Raw genomic sequence first — 20,624 nt, forward strand, 5'->3', positions numbered from 1 at the left:
CATTAGCACCACGTAGGAGCTTATTAGAAATGTGGAATTGCAAGCCGTATCCCAGACCTCCTGATTTCATATGGATTTTAGTTTGAAAAAGCCATACTCTAAAGCACAATATGCATTTTGATGTTTCTCTCACAATGTAATAATTTTCTAGTATATTTGTGACTAAATACAGTAAAGAGAGCCCTCAATTTCTTATTTTCTATGTTCGCTTATTTCAAAATAATGAATAATGAAGATAGTCTTCATTGCCCCTTAGAAAACAATCACCTATTTACAACAATAACTTTACAACTCCAACCATTCATCTAAATGCCCAATTTGACCTTACCTCTAAAGCATGCCCGGGGAACTCACCTAGGTAAGCTATATTTCTTATGGGAAAAACAATGAGAAAAATTAATTGACTAGGTAAGTTTTTGAAACTGAAATATTGTAATGAAACTATCACTGGACTGGGTTCAAGAAGACCTATGTTTACGTAAGAAACTTCCTCAAACCATCAAGATATTCTAGGACAGGACCTTCTCTTTTCTGAGTCGGGTTTCCTCACGTATGTTAAGAAGTTGGCATAACCTGTGTTCCAAGGTCTTTTCCCACTCAGGACATTTGCTAATTTTTCTTTAATGGGTCTCTCCTTGTTCCCCTTGTAAACCAAAAATAAAATTCTCATGCCCCCCCAACCATCTGAATGGACTTCCTCCTCAGACAGGGCACTCTTAAAATTTAACCTGAAAGACTGGTTCTGGTAAGGACAGGAAGCTGGGGATCTGCCTTACTCTACCTCTCTGGCATTAACATGAACACAGACTTTAAGCTAGGTAAGAAACATTTTATAACTCATTCTCTGAAGCCTGCTATCTGAAGGCTTCCTCTCCAAATAAGAACTGTGGTCTCCACAATTCTTTATCTTAACCCAGACACTCCTTTCTGTTGATCCCAAAGCTTTACATAAACTCAACCAATTGTCAAACAGAAAAATTTTAAATCTACCTATAAGCTGGAAGCTCAAGCTCCAAGTTTCCCTGCCATTTTGGACCAAACCAATGTATTTCTTAAATGTATTTGATTGAAGTCTCATGTCTCCCTAAAATGTATAAACCAAGCTGTACCCCAATCACCTTGGGCACATGTTCTCAGGATCTCCCGAGAGCTGCGTCACAGGCCATGGTCACTCATATTTGGCTCAGAATAAATCTCTTCAAATATTTTGTAGAGTGTGACTATTTTGTCAACATTTTCATCTCCTCCACCACTGCTATTTCCTAGTCCACATCAGTCTTCCTTCATTTTTTATTACAGTATTTTAACTAGTCTCCTGATTCCCGCTCTCTTGGTTCCCTGCTTCCTTAGTTCAACTAGCCGTTCGTTTGTTATCAAAAGAAAAGCTGACCATGTTCATCTCATGCTTGGAACACTTTACCAGCCCCAAGTTGATGCCCAAACATCAAAACTTGACCTTCAGGGCCCTTTCTGTTCCTTGAAGGTGCTAATCTCATCTTCTGTCCCTGACCACACTGCTACTTCCCATCCCCTCTTGCCTGAAATATACCACGCACATACCAGCCTCTTTACTTAGCTGAGTGTTGCTTATCTTTTTTCTTTCTTTTGAGATGGAGTTTCACCCTTGTTGCTCAGTCTGGAGTGCAATGGTGTAATCTCAGCTCACTGCAACCTCTGCCTGCTGGTTTCAAGTGGTTCTGCCTCAGCCTCCCAAGTAGCTGGAATTATAGGCGTGCACCATGCCTGGCTAATTTTGTATTTTTTAGTAGAGGTCGGATTTCACCACGTTAGCCAGGCAAGTCTTGAACTCCTGACTTCAAGTGATCCACCTGCCTTGGCCTCCCAGAGTGCTGGGATTACAGGCGTAAGCCACCGCACCTCCCCTTGCTCATCTTTTGAGCGTCATCTTCACTGTCACTAGTAAGATACTCTTGCTGCCATAGTGCTCTGTACTTTTGGTCATATTTGTTGCTTCTTACTATTAGTGCTTATTTGTAACTTATCTCTGTGAAGAATGAGACCAGTTTTACGTGCTCACAATTATGCCCTTGTAGGTAACACCAAGTAAGCACCAAAAATAATTGCCTGAATTGCCTATATGAATTCTTGTCTCCTACTTCCATTGTTGATTAAATAATAATGAGCTCTAAATATTGCCTTAAGGAATAAGCATAATTCATTCAAGACACATGGAAAAATTCCTGGCATATATTATGCATTTAATATATGCTAGCTATTACAGTTGTTATTATTCTTTTCTCTCTTTAATTATAGCAGTCAGTATGGGTTTAATTGTAATTGCCTGATAGCCAAAATCTCTTTCTCACTTTGAAGTTAAATGGAATACTTTAAAAAGTAGATGCATTAATAAATTAAACAAATGTATCAGGTTAATAGCATTTCTTATTCCAGTGAAACAAAGAATCATTGTTATATGCTATATATTATTTATTATATTTGTTATAAATTATGTATCAATATATTTGCAAAATAATGCATTGAATTATCATAAAATATTATTAAATCATTCTGCAAATGATCTGTGATTTGTTTTCTCGAAGTTTAACTTAGTGGGAAAGGCTTGAGAGATCATTGTCATTTTAAAGAAAGCAAATCCTGGATACTTATGACCTAAAAGGAAATCTGGCATGCATCTCTTAATATTCTTAGAAATTACTCAAAGATTCAGCTTTTGTTAATTCATAACTCTTCAAATTTATGAATCAATAGACCCTAAAGTCCAATCTCCAATCCAATATTTGAATCTCCATGGCACCATCTTAGCCCAATGAATGAACAGCCACTGCCTGGAAGGGAAGAAGATTAAAGCTCTATTAGTTCCCATAGCAACATATGATTTATTAATGTTTTATCTATGATTTTTTAAGAATGCATTCTCTGCAAATCAGAAACAAATTATAACATAGTCACAGAAGAAGGAAAAAAAGGAAGATTTATAGTAGATAAGGAAACGATTGAGATATTTATATTAGTTTCTTTCTTTGTCAAGTATTAAATAATTATATAGGTAGGAGTTATGACCAGAAAAGATGTAAAATATCAGTCTTATTCTGTCACTATTGTATCATTCACTATTACTCTTATTCCAAGTTTTCTGCATTGTCTCCTACCTATTCTTTGTTTATATTCTTTCCATCTGATTCCCCCTCCTCCCTTTTTACCTTCGTGACTCTCTCGCTACTATCTCTGTTTGTCCAGATAGTCTTTTATTTTTATAATACAATAATATGGTTTTACCTTAATAACCCAGAAACTGAACTATAACAATAATAAATACTCTGAAGTAGGAAGGGTAGCCTGTACAGCAAACCAGAGAATTTGTGGTTAAAGGCTCAAAAAATGTAGGCTGGGTAGATGGATGGATAGATACATTTAATTTTACAAAGATTTCTCAAGTTCCGAACAGTAAAGTAGTGTTCTGTATCCTGTGATAGATAATAGGTGAAGTCTCAGTCCCTGGATTTGGATAGCTAAAATCTCCCGGAAATTTTATAGACAGAACTAACCAAATATAGCACAAAGGAGATGATAAGAAACAGTGCAAAGAGAGGAAGAAGCGGGGAAAAAAGAGGCACAGCAGAAGAGAGAAAGGGAATCTTATGCAGGGAGGAGGAAATAGAAATAAAGTAGCTAACAAATGGAAAATTAACATTGACTATAAGTATTACCTTTTAGGGTATGCAAGACAAGAAAGGCATGTTTCAGAACTTCAAGCACATAAACATTGTTTTCTTCAAATCATGTGGATCCAACACACAGCCACTGATGAAAGTGCTGCATGCTATGACTTTTAAAAATTATTATTATTATTATTATTTTAAGACTCCAGGCTGAAGTGCAGTGGCGCAATCTCAGTTCACTGCAACTCCACCTCCAGGGTTCAAGGGATTCTCCTGCCTCAGCCTCCCCTCCTGAGTAGCTGAGATTACAGGCACTTGCTACCACACTCGGCTAATTTTTTTTTTTTTTTTTTTTTTGTATTTGTAGTAGAGATGAGAGTTCACCATGTTGGCCAGGTTGTCCTGACCTGACCACAAGTGATCTGCCCGCCTGGGCCTCTCAAAGTGCTGGGATTACAGGTATGAGCCACCATGCCCAGCCAACTTCATTTACTCTTTATTATAAATTGAATAAAACCTTTGTAAATGAGATACTTTGTTTAATGCAACCTGTGTAGATTATTGTAAATTAGCATGATATATTTGTTTCAGACCACCAAGAACAGCCATCTTTATGAATAGAGGCTTTGAAATCAAAGCAAATTTGTGAAAATAGACTAAAATATTTCTATAAAGAATTCTATGAAAATTTTCAACATGGTCATTAGAATTTGTACTGTGAAAATTTTCTAATAATGAAAATCACTTTTTAAACTTATTTCAACGATGCTAAATTTCTTTTTTTCACTTTTTGAAATATATACGGTAGCAAGCAATAGAAAAACATTTAATAAGAAGACATACGTGAGGCCAACAAACATATGAAAAAATGCTCATCATCACTGGTCATCAGAGAAATGCAAATCAAAACTACACTGAGATACCATCTCACGCCGGTTAGAATGGCGATCATTAAAAAATCTGGAGACAACAGATGCTGGAGAGGATGTGGAGAAATAGGAACACTTTTACACTGTTGGTGGGAGTGTAAATTAGTTCAACCATTGTGGAAGACAGTGTGGCGATTCCTCAAGGACCTAGAAATAGAAATTCCATTTGACCCAGCAATCCCATTACTGGGTATATATCCAAAGGATTACAAATCATTCTACTATAAGGACACGTGTACACGAATGTTCATTGCAGCACTGTTTACAATAGCAAAGACCTGGAACCAACCCAAATGCCCATCGACGATAGACTGGATAGGGAAAATGTGGCACATATACACCATGGAATATTATGCAGCCATCAAAAACGATGAGTTTGGGTCCTTTGTAGGGACATGGATGAACCTGGAAACCATCATTCTCAGCAAACTGACAGAAGACCAGAAGATCAAACACCGCATGTTCTCACTCATAGGCGGGTGTTAAACAATGAGAACACATGGACACAGGGAGGGGAGCACTACACACTGGGGTCAGTTGGGGGGAAATAGGGGAGGGAGGGTGGGGGGTGGGAAGCTGGGGAGAGATAGCAAGGGGAGAAATGCCAGATGTAGGTGATGGGGAGGAAGGCAGCAAATCACACTGCCACGTGTGTTCCTATGCAACAATTTTGCATGTTCTTCACATGTACCCCAAAACCTAAAATGCAATAAAATAAATAAATGGGGAAAAAAAAAAAAAAGAAAAACATTTAATAATGACATGTCAATTAACAAGTTCAGTATGTCAAGTAAAAGTAATAATATTTCCTTAACACCAAATAGCACAGCATGATTGACATAAATGCCCATCCTTCCAAAGAATGGAATCCTTTCACTTGGTGCAGTAAATTGAATACAGTCTTTTTACAGCTGTTCCCAAAGACAAAGATATTTTTGAGCTTCATTTATAAACCATAAATATCATATTGTTGTTCCAGCCTTCTTATAATTCAAAATAGCATCGGTGCTGGCTGAACATATTACTCATGCGTTGGAAAATTAGAAATGTTGACAATTTGAAGTTAACATTGTGAAATCAAGATGAATGTGCAAAATGTTCTAGCTTTATTCTGTTTTATATGAATAACCTGAACACATTTCTTCTTTATATATTGGTTTAAGAAGATGTTATAAATACCTAACTCGAGGACAGAAGGATTTTGGCAAAGGAGAAGAGACATTTAAAATTACTTCTATGTCTTACTCTAAGAGCAATCCACCAATTAATAGAGTTGTATGATTCCAGGTACAGAGGGATGTGTCCTAAGATTTAGTCAGAAGGTTGTGAGTTTACAGGAAAAAAGAAACTGATTCTTTCTGGGGTGTCTTAAAGGCTTCTCAAAGAAATTGGTACTTGAATAGAGATATACTGTCAGATATTTGAAGCAGAGACAGGATATTTCAACAAGAAGGAATGCATAAATAGGACACAGGCAGGGAAGCAGCTGGGGCATATGGAGACTGCAGAGTTTGGCTGTTTAATGGGGTTCATGGAGGTTGTGACAGAGAAGTAGTGGCAGATAAGATGGATGGTAAATTGGGGGCAAATTGTGGAAGGTTTTGGGTGCTAAACTAAGTAATTTACTTTTTATTTGGTAATGAATAAGAAATCCCATGTTTTCCCCCCACCCCCAAGTTTTAAAATGCTGAATATTCACATGATCAGAGCTGCCTATTGCTTGGATACTTAGAATGTACCCAGATATGTTAAGTGGTTTATAAATATTATCCAATTTGATCATCACAAAAATATCATTGAAAGAAGTATTAACCCCATTTTTCAGATGAGAAAACTGAGTCTCAGGCTATATGATTTGCCTGTGCACAGCAATCTAACAAGCAGATTTTTTATCAAGATATTTTTGTTCATTACTCCTCATAATAAGATCCTGTTCCATTAAAATCCTGTTATGCTTCATAATCTAATATTTTGAAGAAGATAAAAATAGAAAAGATTGAGAATATGTCAGAGATTATTTTAATAGCACAAGGAGTAATCATTCTGATACAATTATGTTTGTCACTAGTTCAAGTAACAACAAATCTGAATTATCACTGTTTCTGAAAAAAATGCACATAGAAAAATTGTATGATTGTTATTTTAGATTTTTAGCATGATGTTGAGGGGTCCTATGCAAGGGAAAATTTAAATTTGTTTTTTGCCTGTTGGGTTTCTTATGTCATTCAGAAAGTTTTGCCATGCCTTTAACAGGAACTTTCCTAGCAATATACATTATAATTTCCATTTATTTATCTATTTTTTTCATGGTTTTTTTTGTTTTTTGTTTTGTATTTGGGCTCTGGGGTACATGTGCATATCCTGCATCCTGCAGGATTGTTGTATAGGTACATACATGCCATGGTGGTTTGCTGTCTCCATCCCCGCGCCCCCCACCTTCCTCCCATTGCCTACATCAGACATTTCTCCTGGTGTTATCCCTCCCATCCTCCCCGCCCCCCCCTTGCTGTCCCTCCCCTCCCCTCCCCTCCACCCCCCCACCTCGCCCTGTGAATGATGTTCGCTTCCCTGTGCCCAAGTGTTCTCATTGTTCATCACCCGCCTATGAGTGAAAACATGCAGTGCTTGGTTTTCTGTTCTTGTGTCAGTTTGCTGAGAATGATGGTTTCTAGATTCATCCATGTCTCTACAAAGGACACTAACTCGTCGTTTTTTATGGCTGCATAGTATTCCATGGTATATATGTACCACATTTTTTTGGTCCAGTCTATCATTGATGGGCATTTGGGTTGGTTCCAGGTCTTTCCTATTGTAAACAGTGCTGCAATGAACATATGTGTCCATGTGTCTTTATAATAGAATGATTTATAATCCTTTGGGTATATACCCAGTAATGGGATTGCTGGGTCAAATGGAATTTCTATTTCTAGGTCCTTGAGGAATCGCCACACTGTCTTCCACAAGGGTTGAACTAATTTACACTCCTACCAACAGTGTAAAAGTGTTCCTATTTCTCCACATCCTCTCCAGCATCAGTTATCTCCAGATTTTTTAATGATCGCCATTCTAACTGGTGTGAGATGGTATGTCAATGTGGTTTTGATTTGCCTTTCCATAATGACCAATGATGATGAGCATTTTTTCATGTTTGTTGGCTGATTTATTTATTTTTTTGAGACAGAGTCTCACTCTGTCGCCTAGACTGGAGTGTGCAGTGGCGCCATCTCGGCTCACTTCAACCTCCACCCTCCCAGATTCAAGCAATTCTCTGCCTCAGCCTCCCAAATGGCTGGAATTACAGGCACCGACCACCACACCTGGCTAATTTTTGTATTTTATCAGAGACGGGGTTTCACCATGCAAGCTAGGCTGGTCTTGAACTCCTGAGGTCGTGATCCACCCGACTCAGCCTCACAAAATGCTGTTATTACAGGCATGCGCCACTGCGGCCGGCCAATGTCCACTTTTTTAAACCATCAACATTAAGCACATATCATGTGTAACATCTAAACTATGGCAATCACTTTAATTACATTTTTTCATTTTAATCTCACAACAACCTTGTAAAGTTGGTGTTCTTTTCCCATTTTATAGATGAAGAAACTAAGGCTGAGAGACATTTTATCTGTATGTGATAGAACCAACATTTATTTTCAGCTCTTATTTGCCTTTAAATCACTACTGTTTCCACTGCAGCCAATTGCCCTGTAACTGCCCATGTAATAAAAATGACTGATCTTAAAGTGATATTCATAGCTCATGATTGAAAATAAATAAGGAATCATCCATGACACAAACTTGAAATGCAGGGAGTGTAGCATCAATATTAATACACAGGCTTTGGAATCAAAGGGATGTGAAGATAACTCCCATATCCACCACCTTAAAGTTGTGTGGCCCTAGATGTATTACTTAATCTTTCAGAGACTCAACTACTAACCTGATAGTGCAAATAGTAATATCTACTTCAGGGAGTTGTTAAGGGGATTAAGTGAAATAATGCCTAAAAAGAACTTCACACAAAGTAGGCTTTTAGTAAAAGTAAGCTCTAGGTGCATAGCACACTATGCAATTTCCTTGATTCTCATAGCTTCATCTCTGAGTCAGTCACTTCCAAATATTAGGTCCAGACATCTCTTCTCAATTTTGGATCCATATATCCCATCACCTACTTAGCATCGGCACTTGGATGCCAACAGGCATTTTATACTTTGCATATATCAAACTGAACTAATGATATATATCACCTTTCCTCCTTCCCTGCTCTCCTGCCGTCTTCCCATTATATGGTGGTGAGGTGTGTGTGTGTGTGTGTGTGTGTGTGTGTGTGTGTGTGTGTGTATAAGATCAACACTGCAACCAACCTACAACTAATCCATTCTTAAGTGACTCTGTGCTAAGGGATATGCCTTATAAATTCCACATGATACTACCCTAGTCCTAGTGACCATCATTTCTCTACTGGAGTAATGCAGTCACACCCACTGTGACCTATACTCGCCAACCAATTAGCCATACTTTAATCAGAAGGACCTTCCTGCCCCTTGAGTCTTAAGATTGGCTTAAAGTTTCATTCCACTTTGATGGAAATCCAAATCCCCTTGGGATTTTTGTTAACTTGGTGTAAACATTCATTCTTATAAATTCTTCTTCCTTCATGAGCCAACTTCCACAAACTGCTTCTGTGACTTAACACCTCCAGGTGAAACTCAGCCCCTTCTACAAGTTCCGTGGATGATCCACTCACACAAAGCATTTGTAAGCAAGCAGACTTTAGTGAACATTGGGATGCAGGGAGATGGAGAACTATTTGCTATTCAGAATGTGAATTCCAGTGGTGCATTAGGCACTTCCAGTCTTGAATGCCCTCTGCCTTCCTCACGGTCTGGATATTTACATTGGCTGATTGTCCCTTCTTCATCCCAGCATCATACCATCTTGGGGCTCTTATACACTTTCTATATTCCATATTTCTTTATTCTTTATTCAAATATTTTGTGACTTGAATCCCTGTTTGGATATCTAGTTTTTGTTTGTTTGCCTAGGTTCCTCAACTCACAACATCAGTATTTCCTTCTATCCCAAGTGGTTACTTATCAAGTATTTTTCCAATAAAAGTTTCCACCCCCAGTAGGAATTCCGGAGCCAGAAAGTAACACCATAAAGCTTTTGCTTCTATTACAGAATGGAAATCAGAGCATCCCACTCCCCTGCCAAATAATCCATAAGCGGCTTCCCATTGCCTTCAGCATAAAGCCTCTAACATTTTTAGAAGAGCCTACAAAGTTTCCCATCATGCCTCCTCTACCGGCCATTCTAATGTTATTTTGGTTTCTCATCCACATTGTGCTTTCTCCAGCACCCAGGTCTTCACATTCACTGTGCTTAGGTTCTGTTCTTTCTCCAATTCATCATCAGGTCAGCTCTTACCAGCCCATAGGTCTCTGCCTAACTAGCACTTTCTCTGGAGCCACCTGCTAGGAGCTCCTTGATTATCAGGTATTTCTTAACAATGCTTTTTCCACTTGCAATTATCTAATTATTTAAAAGAATATATTTCCTTTCTCGGCCGGGCGCGGTGGCTCACGCTTGTAATCCCAGCACTTTGGGAGGCCGAGGCGGGTGGATCACGAGGTCAAGAGATCGAGAACATCCTGGTCAACATGGTGAAACCCCGTCTCTACTAAAAATACAAAAATTAGCTGGGCATGGTGGCGCACGCCTATAGTCCCAGCTACTCGGGAGGCTGAGGCAGGAGAATTGCTTGAACCCAGGAGACGGAGGTTGCGGTGAGCCGAGATCACGCCATTGCACTCCAGCCTGGGTAACAAGAGCGAAACTCCGTCTCAAAAAAAAAAAAAAAAAAAAAAAAGAATATATTTCCTTTCTCTCACACCATTCACCAGGACAGAAATCATATTTCTTGTCTAAACTATCAGATTCTCAGCACGAAGCATACAGCAGGCACTCAATTGTTAAAAACTATCTGAAGGTACACATGGAGTCAACCATCTGTGTAAAAGTATTGAGCTTAATCTCCCTTAACTTCTGGGCTTTAATTTATTCTGCATATATAAGGATCAGTCTTTCAGAAGACCCAGAAAACCTTAGTGAAGGTAGAGGGCTCATTAAACTATTTGCTTTAAAGCTCTGACAATTTTCTTGTTGCTGATATTAACAACCCAACAAGAAGGGGAGTTAAAGGGCAGTGCTTACCAAAGGTCACAAGTGTACCACCTAAATAGGCTGTGAGCTTCATAAGTAGGCTGCACTCTTGTTAGCTACCATCAGGATTTAATTAACTGATGTCACAGTTGGATTGACATTTCATGCCTGTGGGGAAATTTGACTGAACTCATCCATTCCAAAATAAATGATTAGCACCACCATCTTTCACGTTATCTTTCAATAAGTGGGACAGCTACATTTTCACAACTTGCTGGGGTAAAACCATTTTCAAATTCTAAATACTGGTGAGCATGAAAAAGAGGGATGGGAAATAACAAAGTCAGGCAAAATAGTATTTGTGGGCACTTCATTTTATCAAAATAAAACTTGTTTCAGAGGCAGAATGAACCTGTCAGGAACCCCTGTTTTTCATAACAAATTATGCCAGGAGAATGTTGTGTCGTTTTCGAATTTGCCTGTTGATTGAACTGTTGAGAACAAATGTATTTTATGGCTTCCTGGGTTGTGGGCCGACCCCCTACCCAGTCAGTCACCAGCCAAGCACAGCTTCCAGATCTTTAAACTTCTCAGCACAGTAGGCCCTAAAACTGTTCCCATGGTAACCTTCAGTCAAACAGGTGAGCTCTGGCTGCCATTTGCAGGCAAAATGAGAAAAAGAAATACTGGCTGCTCTTGTTCACATGCCACAAAGAGAAGTAACACTGATTTCTGAATAAATAGACTGAAAGTCACAATAGTTGTTGAAACAAATAAGAATCATGGTATTAATGTCCTGACCAAAAAAAAAAAATACAGCTTCTAAAGTTCATGTCTCAAAGAAAATCAATGAGAAAACAGATCACAAATTTTGTAGAAACATTAGTTTTTTTTTGGAGTATCTACTATTAAATATTGGGTCCTGGGATGGAAAATTTACATATATGATTTCATTTATCCCTACCCCCCAAAAAACTGTCATAATAACCTTTTAGTATTCCATGATTTACCTTAAATAACTGAGGTTCAAGGAATAAAAATAAGAGACTGACACTTAAGTGGGATTTGAACCCAGGTCTCTGTGTCTCCAAATTTCTGGGGTATTTTTTCATGATGCTACACTTTTTGAGCATTTATCAATCGTATTCTAGAAGAATGAGTCAGTCACAGTTTGTGCTGAGGGAGTTTGCCACCAATTAAGTACAGATGTGAAAGGTGGCGTTTGGGAAATCATTTCGGCTCCAGGATCTTACAGTCTGGGGACTGTGGTATAATAGAGTCACAAAATCTGTAGTTATAAGAATTGCCTTGAGTGCATGTTCCTCCACAATATAATAGGGTAGCCTTGAGAAATCCATTTAATTCTTTGAACATCAGTTTCTTCTTCTGTGAATTAAGATAACTTGATGGAATGTTCTGAGGATCAAAGGAGAAAATGTATTTGAAAGTACTTTCTAAAATAAAATTTGATATGTGATGATTATTCTTACCCTACATATCACATAAAATCTTAGCACATCTCTTTGGCACAACAGTTTCTTTTCACTTAAGACTGGCCAGTTGAATTCATTCCTCAAGTGTGTTTTGTTTAATCTCCAAAATTAGGAGCTGTGCAGAGCTTCCACCCTGAGTTCATTTTAGAAGTCAAGAAATAATTGCCACATTATTATATATATATTGAACTGTCATTTTACACATGCACACATATATGGCAACTTGATAAGATAATATCTTTTGTATTTATTTTAAATGAATACTTAATTAGTGACAGATTTTAGCTATCACCTACACTCTGGTTGGGCCAAGAAAATAGAATATGATCTAGAAACAGAAAAAAAAAAAAAAAAAAAGAAGATAAGCAATGGTCAAGGAAATGGCAGTGCAGGGAATTCAAGGGCTGTAATCTGGTAGCCTGTAGGCTAGGCTGTATTTTCTTCTTTGGCCAGCATATATTTTCTTTGGCTGCATGGCTTTATTTTGTTGTAATTGTGCTTTTTAATGATGCTCTTAAATAATGTATGCATCCTCCAGTTTGCTAATCCATCATATTTATCCTCTTACACCTGGCTGCCTCTCACATATACATTACCTGCCTGATAGTAATTGGGAGTTAGGAGTCCCTTTACCAAATAACAGGCAAAAGAGATGAGTCTTCTTTATTCTGAAACCATAAAGAATGTATCTGTTGGGAGGCTGAGGTGGGAATACTGCTTGAGTTCAGGAGTTTGAGACCAGCCTGAGCAACATGGTGAAACCCTGTCTCTACAAAAAATACCAAAAAAAAGAAAGAAAAAAAAAGCAGGTTTGGTGGTGCATGCCTGTGGTCTCAGCTACTTGGAAGGCTGAGGTGGGAGGATAGCTTGAGCCCAGGGAGTGGAGGTTGCAGTGAGCCAAGATCCAGCCATGGCACTCCAGGCTGCATCTGATCATTTAACACAGGAAAGGCTGAGCATGAACTGGGCTCAGGTACCAGATCTCACAGGAGTAGAGAACTGACATACTGTACCTGAAAGGATACATTTAGGATATGTATTAAAAAGTCTAATATTACATAGCCAGTTGTAAGTATTCTAATTCAACAAGCATTGAAAAACCTTCTGTATGAACTTCAGGAAAGTTTCTGGCACACAATAAGTATGATGTCAGTGGATGATCTGTTATGTCATCATCATCATCCTTATTTTATCATCAGTGCTACTTTTATTGGTCAGACACAATTCTAGGAAGGGCAAAGGCTCTTAACTCCTGTCTTCCTCTTTACTCCCCAATAGAGGGTATGCCCAGTGTTCTGCTCTTTTTGTGATACATGCTTGTTGCCTAAAACATATCTGAGGGATGGCTGCAAAAATAATGGAAGATTAAACAGACGCCATCCCTGGCCTTTGAGATCAACAGCCAGATTCCACTCTATTTCTGAGAGCTGTGAATAATTCTAGCCAAGTGTCAGAAGGAGCCTGGGAAGTGTAGCTCTGGGACTTTGATCTTCCTGAAGGAACTGAGAAGAAAGAATACCCAGGTGGAAGAGGTTTCCTAAGAGCCTGACAGGATGTTTAGTGGATGCATTACGTATTGTCTGCAGAGAGTCATGGCCACAAGTGCTCTGTAAGCACCAGATGTCATTAATATTACTATTTAAAAGAACTGAGCAGCCTATTCCTTCGTAAGTGGTAACCTAAGCACAGCAGATTTTTAGTAAGTCTGATCATTGATTGGGTTGCCAGCTGGAGCACTGACCATACTCTGATGTACGTCATGCAGGCTGATTTGGTGCAGGCAGCACTGGCTCTGACTCAGCATCTCACCTGCCTGAGCTGTTGCAACACCCTTCCTACTATCTATTGGCCTTACATCAACCCAGTCAGCCACTTATTCTACATACTACTAATTATATAAGTCTTGCTAAGCTGTCATCAAATCATGTCACTTTTCTGCATTGCAACAGTTCATGAGTTACTTTGGCCTAAAAAATATCCAAACTCCTTAGCAAGGCGCATCTTGGTCTTGGGCCACCAACACTCTACTCTGAGCATCCGCCATTGATCTAAACACTCTAGAGGTCTGTGGACCCTCTTCCCTCTTAAGAAGGGACTTTTATGACCTGGGTTCCCAGGGCACTCACGAGCACCTTTCAAACATCACTTGCTCACTGAAACCTTCCCTCACACCCATCTGCAGAAGCAGAATTGAGGGCTTTCTTGTCTACACGTCCGTGGCACCGATCAGTTCTCTTGCATTGGCCAGAATATTTGGATGCAAATCTTGGAAGTCTAGATCAAACAAATTAAGGAATATATTGGGATTTATTCACTTGCGTCACCAAACAGGACAGTGGCTGGGCCTTTGGATGACTGTGACCAGGGCCTCAGATCAAATCAGGGAGTCTACCACAAACAACTATCTTTATGGGGCAGGAATTACACACACTTCAGCTCTGCATTGATGCATACTTAAAGCCAGAAAGGAACAAGAGCTCCTTCCCATTAATTCTAGTTATAAAATTTCAGAGGAAGCACTCTGGATGGCCTGGCTTGGCCCACATGTGTGTCACAGGAAGGGGACCAGGTGCCACGATTCCCCTAGACTGCTTCAAGGTGCCTGCTCAGACCCAATGGTGGGGTAGTATGATCAGCAACCCTCGTTGGAACCTCATTTGCTTTAGAGTGGGAAAGAAGCAGTGTCCCATAAGAAGGTGCAAGCTCAGATAGAACTTCAGACAGGCAGAGAAGTAGGTATCATCTAGACTATTATTTAAATTTAATAGCTAATAACACTTCAGATCCTGTGCATTTGAGTTTGCCTCTCACTACAGAGTGAGCTCCTAGAGTTCAAATACCCATCTTACTCATGTGCCTCTGCTCACACCTAGCATGATGCCTGGCACCAGGTTGCCACTTAGCTCAGGCTTGTGTGTTCCTGAATTAACAAATGCATAGCTCTCTGAGGCTCTGTGAACAAAACATCCAGTGAACATAATTACAGAATTCCATAGTGTTTGGAAGTTAGTTAAACAAAGGTTTATAATTTAGAAGACATTGAGTGACTCAAAACTAAATTAAAACACAATAACTTTTGAAATACAACTAGTATTTATTGAGTACATAGGGTGAGCATTTTTATGAAAGACATTTAATCCTCACAAAAATTCCATGAGTTTTGGGAATTAGCCCTATTTTATAAATTAAGAAGGTGAAGTTAAGAGATCCTTGGACTTCCCCTAGTTCTCATGAGTTAAAGGGTCCAAAGGCAGAATAGAAACACAGGCCTTCTGATCTCAAGCCTATTGCTTTGCTCTTACGCAAATTATTTAACCTGTCTCAGTAAAATTGAGATAAGATAAGAACACTTGTTTATGAGGATTGCTGTGAGGAATAAAAGAAATAACATATATAAACAAGTTATCACATAGCCTGGTCCAGATGAGGAGATTAACAGATAATCGTGCTATATTTGTCAGTGATGGTGGCAGATTTCTTTCAATTCTGACTGGTGCATATCTCTAGCCAGTTCTTGTCCTTGTCCCACACCCCAGGGACTCATCCTGTATTATTCTCTTCTTTAGTGTACCCCACTCTGTCTCCAGTAGCTTCTCTCCCACAAGACTGCTTCTAGAACAGGTCACAGCTCCTGGGCTTTCTCTTCTTGTTAAAGCCAAGTGCCCAGGCCCCTTTCGCTGCCTCAGTTAGCTGGTCCCACTTGTTATGGAATGATAAGTACCAAGAAACATGACGATATGTGACTCCTAGACCTTGTCCTGACATCAGTTAGCTGTGTGACATTTGTACCACTGTTCTCTCCAGCGTAACATGAGAATGCTGGACCAGAGAAATCACTTTAATAAATTTGTTATGTAAAGGAAATTTCAGCAAAAATATTTGTCTTGCAGAGTCAAGCAGGACTATTACTTAGTCATAAAAAAACTTTTACATATTTTTCACAGGAACCAAGTAAATCACCATTGGACTTGCCTACATTTATCAGATCAATTTCTATTAACTGTCCCTTCCTGTTCCACTTCTCAGCAGGGGTTACATGCCTGCAGTGTACACTCAGAATTTTTTCCTGAACATAGATTCCAAGAAAAGCTAGGGTAAAGAAGACAGGGTAGAAAGCAAGAGCACAGATGACACTTCTTTTAGGCGCACTGCCTAGATCTCACTTGGCCTGCTGCCTTCCTCTCATTAGTCGCACCAACTGAATCTGATTAGCCCACTCTGATTTATTTTTGGCAACCCGGTAGTGCATGGGCCAATGCTTATTTTCATGGCTGATACAATCATCCCCAAAGCTGTCATTAGCATTTGGAAGATTAGTCCCTTTATCTGGATGATTTTACTGCCTATGAAGCATCATGACACACATTAGATATATATTTCTTAAACACTTTACAAAATTGAGTCTATTTACTCCTCTCCTTATTATTACAACCGCCTTCAGTTATTGGCTGCTGAAACACAGAGAAAAAATTCTTAATAGTTACATAGCTGATGCTTATAAACTTACTGTTTTCTGAGCTAGAGAATCGCCTGCTATAATCAATGAGAACCAAAAGCCAGATTTCAGTGCTACTGGATACTCAGTGCCTGATTTGTCTACATTTCGCTTAATAAGCTTTCCCATTATGCACCAAACAGTACTATCTATGTGAAAAGTGAATAATAAGGAAAAACAAATAGATATTTTCTCCTAAAAATGCAACTTGCAGATATGAAGCACAATATGTAGATGTTTTCTATTTACATTTGTGGACAGTAAGATTTATTAGTAAGGATCATTATTTTTAGGTCTTTGAGATACAAAAGTTCTAAGATTCAAAATAAATTCTAAAGTACATTTGGTCTGAAAAATTTATCCTTTAGGTATACACCCAGTAATGGGATTGCTGGGTCAAATGGAATTTCTATTTCTAGATCCTTGAGGAATTGCCACAAGGATTATAAATCGTTCTATTATAAAGACACATGTACATACATGTTAATTGCAGTGCTTTTTATGATAGCAAAGACTCTGGAATCAACCCAAATGCCCATCAATGATAGATTAGACAAAGAAAATGTGGCACATATACACCATGGAATACTATGCAGCCATAAAAAATGATGAGTTCATGTCCTTTATAAAGACATGGATGAACCTAGAAACTGTCATTCTCAGCAAACTGACACAAGAACAGAAAACCAAACACCACATATTTTCACTCATAGGCAGGTGATGAACAATGAAAACACTTGGGCAGAGGGAAGGGAACAACACTTACTGGGCTAGGTGGGGATGTGGAGGGGAGGGGAGGGGATGGACAGCGGGGGCGGGAAGGATAGGGAGGGATAACACCCAAAGAAATGCCTAATGTAGGTGAGGGCGGGGGGGGGGAGGGCAGGGGATGTGGCATGTATGTACTTATGATGTGCACATGATATACCCCAGAGCCCAAAGTAAAATAAAAAAAAATCTATCATGAAAAATGAAATGCAATTTGGCAAATTTTCCAGTAGGTTAAAAATAAAAGGATTTTTCTATCAGCTCTCAGTTAATTTGAAAGCATATTTATAATCTGGATTCCCCATTTACTAAACATTTCATGAATAAACAACCACTGACCACCACCAAACTTGCAGCTCCTGGAGGCAGGATTGTGTTTTGGGTCCCCAGTACTTAGCAGACTGTGTGGTCCTTAGCAGATTCTTGATTTGTATCGATTAAATATCAATTAGTAACTTCTACCATGGGTGTGATTACTCTTTCTTTTCATTGTACCTGTCTTCTCTATCCAGTGAGTACATCCCAGCTGTTCCAAATCTCCTCTTGTAATGTCTGTCTATAGAGGATTCTAAAGAAAGCAAAAGGATAGAGGAGAAGAAAAAATAAAATCTGAAGAAAGAGGTTTAAAGAGAGAAGGGTGCTATGATGGGGAAAAATGAGAAGTTTAAGAAGTACTGCTGGAGACCTCAAGTGCACTAGCTAATTGGGGTCTAATTTGTTGTTGTTGTTGTTGCTGCTGTTGTTTTACTGCCAGAATTTTAGAAGTATTTCAATGCTGATGAATTTTCTTTTAGAGGAAGGGAAGACGATGAAGCAGGTGATGTTGAGGGCAACCTGCATATTACTTGTATTCCCTGCCTGATTGGGGCAATGTATTCACCATGAGGTGAGGGAGAGCTCTTTGTTTTGCTGAGGAAGGCCAGAGGGAGGGCTCTTTGCTTTGCTTAGGAAATGCATCGTATTCTCCACAATAAAGTAAGCTGATGATGCTAGAGGAAGAATTAGTGCTCCTAGTAAAGAGAGGATCCATTACCATCGAGTTAGCTGCAGCAGCAAGGGTATGGGGGCATTAAGGAGGAGCAGGAGTTAGCCTTCAGAGTGAGTGGGGAGGAAGTGGCAAGAACACGTGCACCCTTAGGCAAAGTAACCCACCAAAACAGGTGCTGATGACTTCACTAGGACTGTCAAGTGTCCCCGCTGCACTTTGGGTCTGTCCGTCACAAGCACACATTGTGCTGACAGCCTTCATGGCACGATCACCAGGATGGGAGGGCATCCCATCTACCTTTGAGGCCTAGAACATCTGGGTGCATGGGTATCTCTTGCACAGCTCTGACCCACCACTACACTATACATTCATCAGCAAATGCTCCTCACCCATGCACAGTACCCAGGGCTTGCTCATGGACTGCTGGTAATGCCCTACTCCATCAAGCAGGGGACAATTATGGCCCAGCTGCTCTGTGCTTCTGGTGGCCAAGAAAATTGACACATTCTCAATTGATTTTTCACACCCACTATTGCTTCAACACCTCCTTGGGACACTGACAGAGCAAAGTTGGAAGGCAGACTGTACACAGGCCATGAAGCATTAACAATGCAATACATCTGGGTTTGGTGCAGGAGGCTAGGCTATTTATGATCATCGGCTAATAGGTTTTGAAAGAAATTATAGTAAGGGAAAAGAGATCAAGCATCTATGATAGTAACCTGGACCTTTCTAGTCATATTAAGGGTACTGGCCATTGCTTGAGTTACTAATAGAAGTCTATTAATTTCAAATCTTAGCTGGTGAAATGCTGTGGCTGAAAATGTCAACTATCTTTAAAAATATTCTACAGATGAATTAGCCTGGCTTAGTCTGGTCTTTTTTTAAAAAAAATATTTAAATACTTTAAGTTCTGGGGTACATGTGCAGATTGTGCGGGTTTGTTACATACATATACACATGCCATGGTGGTGGTTTGCTGCATCCATCACCCCATCATCTACATTAGATATTTCTCCTAATGCTATCCCTTCCTCAGTGCCCCCACTCCCTGCTATTCCTCCCCAGCCCTGTGTCCCCAAGGCCCTGGTGTGTGATGTTCCCCTCCCTGTGTCCATGTGTTCTCATTGTTCAATACCCACTTATGAGTGATAACATACAGTGTTTGGTTTTCTGTTCTTTTGCCAGTTTGGTGAAAATGATGGTTTCCAGTTTCATCCATGTCCCTGAAAAGAACATGACCTCATCCTTTTTTATGGCTGCATAGTATTCCATGGAGTATATGTGCCACATTTTCTTTATCCATTCTATCATTGATGGGCATTTGGGTTGGTTCCAAGTCTTCGCTGTCATAAACAGCACTGCAACAAACATACGTGTGCACGTGTCTTTATAATAGAATGATTTATAATCCTTTGGGTATATACCCAGTAATGGGATTGCTGGGTCAAATGGTACTTCTAGTTCTAGATCATTGAGGAATTATCACACTGTCTTCTACAATTTTGAATTAATTTACACTCCCACCAACAGTGTAAAAGTATTCCTATTTCTCCACATCTTCTCCAGCATCTGTTGTTCTTTATATTTTAATGATCACCATTTTAACTTGTGTGAGGTGGTATCTCAATATGGTTTTGATTTGCACTTTTCTAATTACCAGTAATGATGATCTTTTTTTTATATGTTTGTTGGCTGCATAAATGTCTTCTTTGGAGAAGTGTCTGTTCATATCCTTGATGAAGTTGTTTGTTTTTTTCTTGCAAATTTGTTTAAGTTCTCCATAGATTCTGGATATTGGCCCTTTGTCAGATGGGTAGACTGCAAAAATTTTTTTCTGTTCTGTTTGTTGCTGGTTCACTCTATTGATAGTTTCTTTTGCTGTGCAGAAGCTCTTAAGTTTAATTAGATCCCACTTGTCTATTTTGGCTTTTGTTGTCATTGCTTTTGGCGTTTTAGACATGAAGTCCTTGCCCATGCCTATGTCCTGAATGGTATTGCCTAGGTTTTCTTCTAGAGTTTTTATGGTGTTAGGCCTCATGTTTAAATCTTTAATCCATCTAGAGTTAATTTGGGTGCAAGGTGTAAGGAAGGGATCCAGTTTTAGCTTTCTGCATATGGCTAGCCAGTTTTCCCAACACCATT

The 20,624-nt window shown here is 39.2% G+C and overlaps 1 protein-coding gene across 2 annotated transcripts in view; it reads left to right on the forward strand.

The window, feature by feature from the left end:
* Positions 1–20,624, forward strand: part of PTPRO (protein tyrosine phosphatase receptor type O) — a 280,097-nt gene that overhangs the window by 133,970 nt on the left and 125,503 nt on the right. The window lies entirely within an intron of this gene.

This window comes from Sapajus apella, unplaced genomic scaffold (genome assembly GCF_009761245.1).
Source record: "Sapajus apella isolate SASKATOON/1434 unplaced genomic scaffold, GSC_monkey_1.0 scaffold84, whole genome shotgun sequence".
Classification (NCBI taxonomy): domain Eukaryota; kingdom Metazoa; phylum Chordata; class Mammalia; order Primates; family Cebidae; genus Sapajus; species Sapajus apella.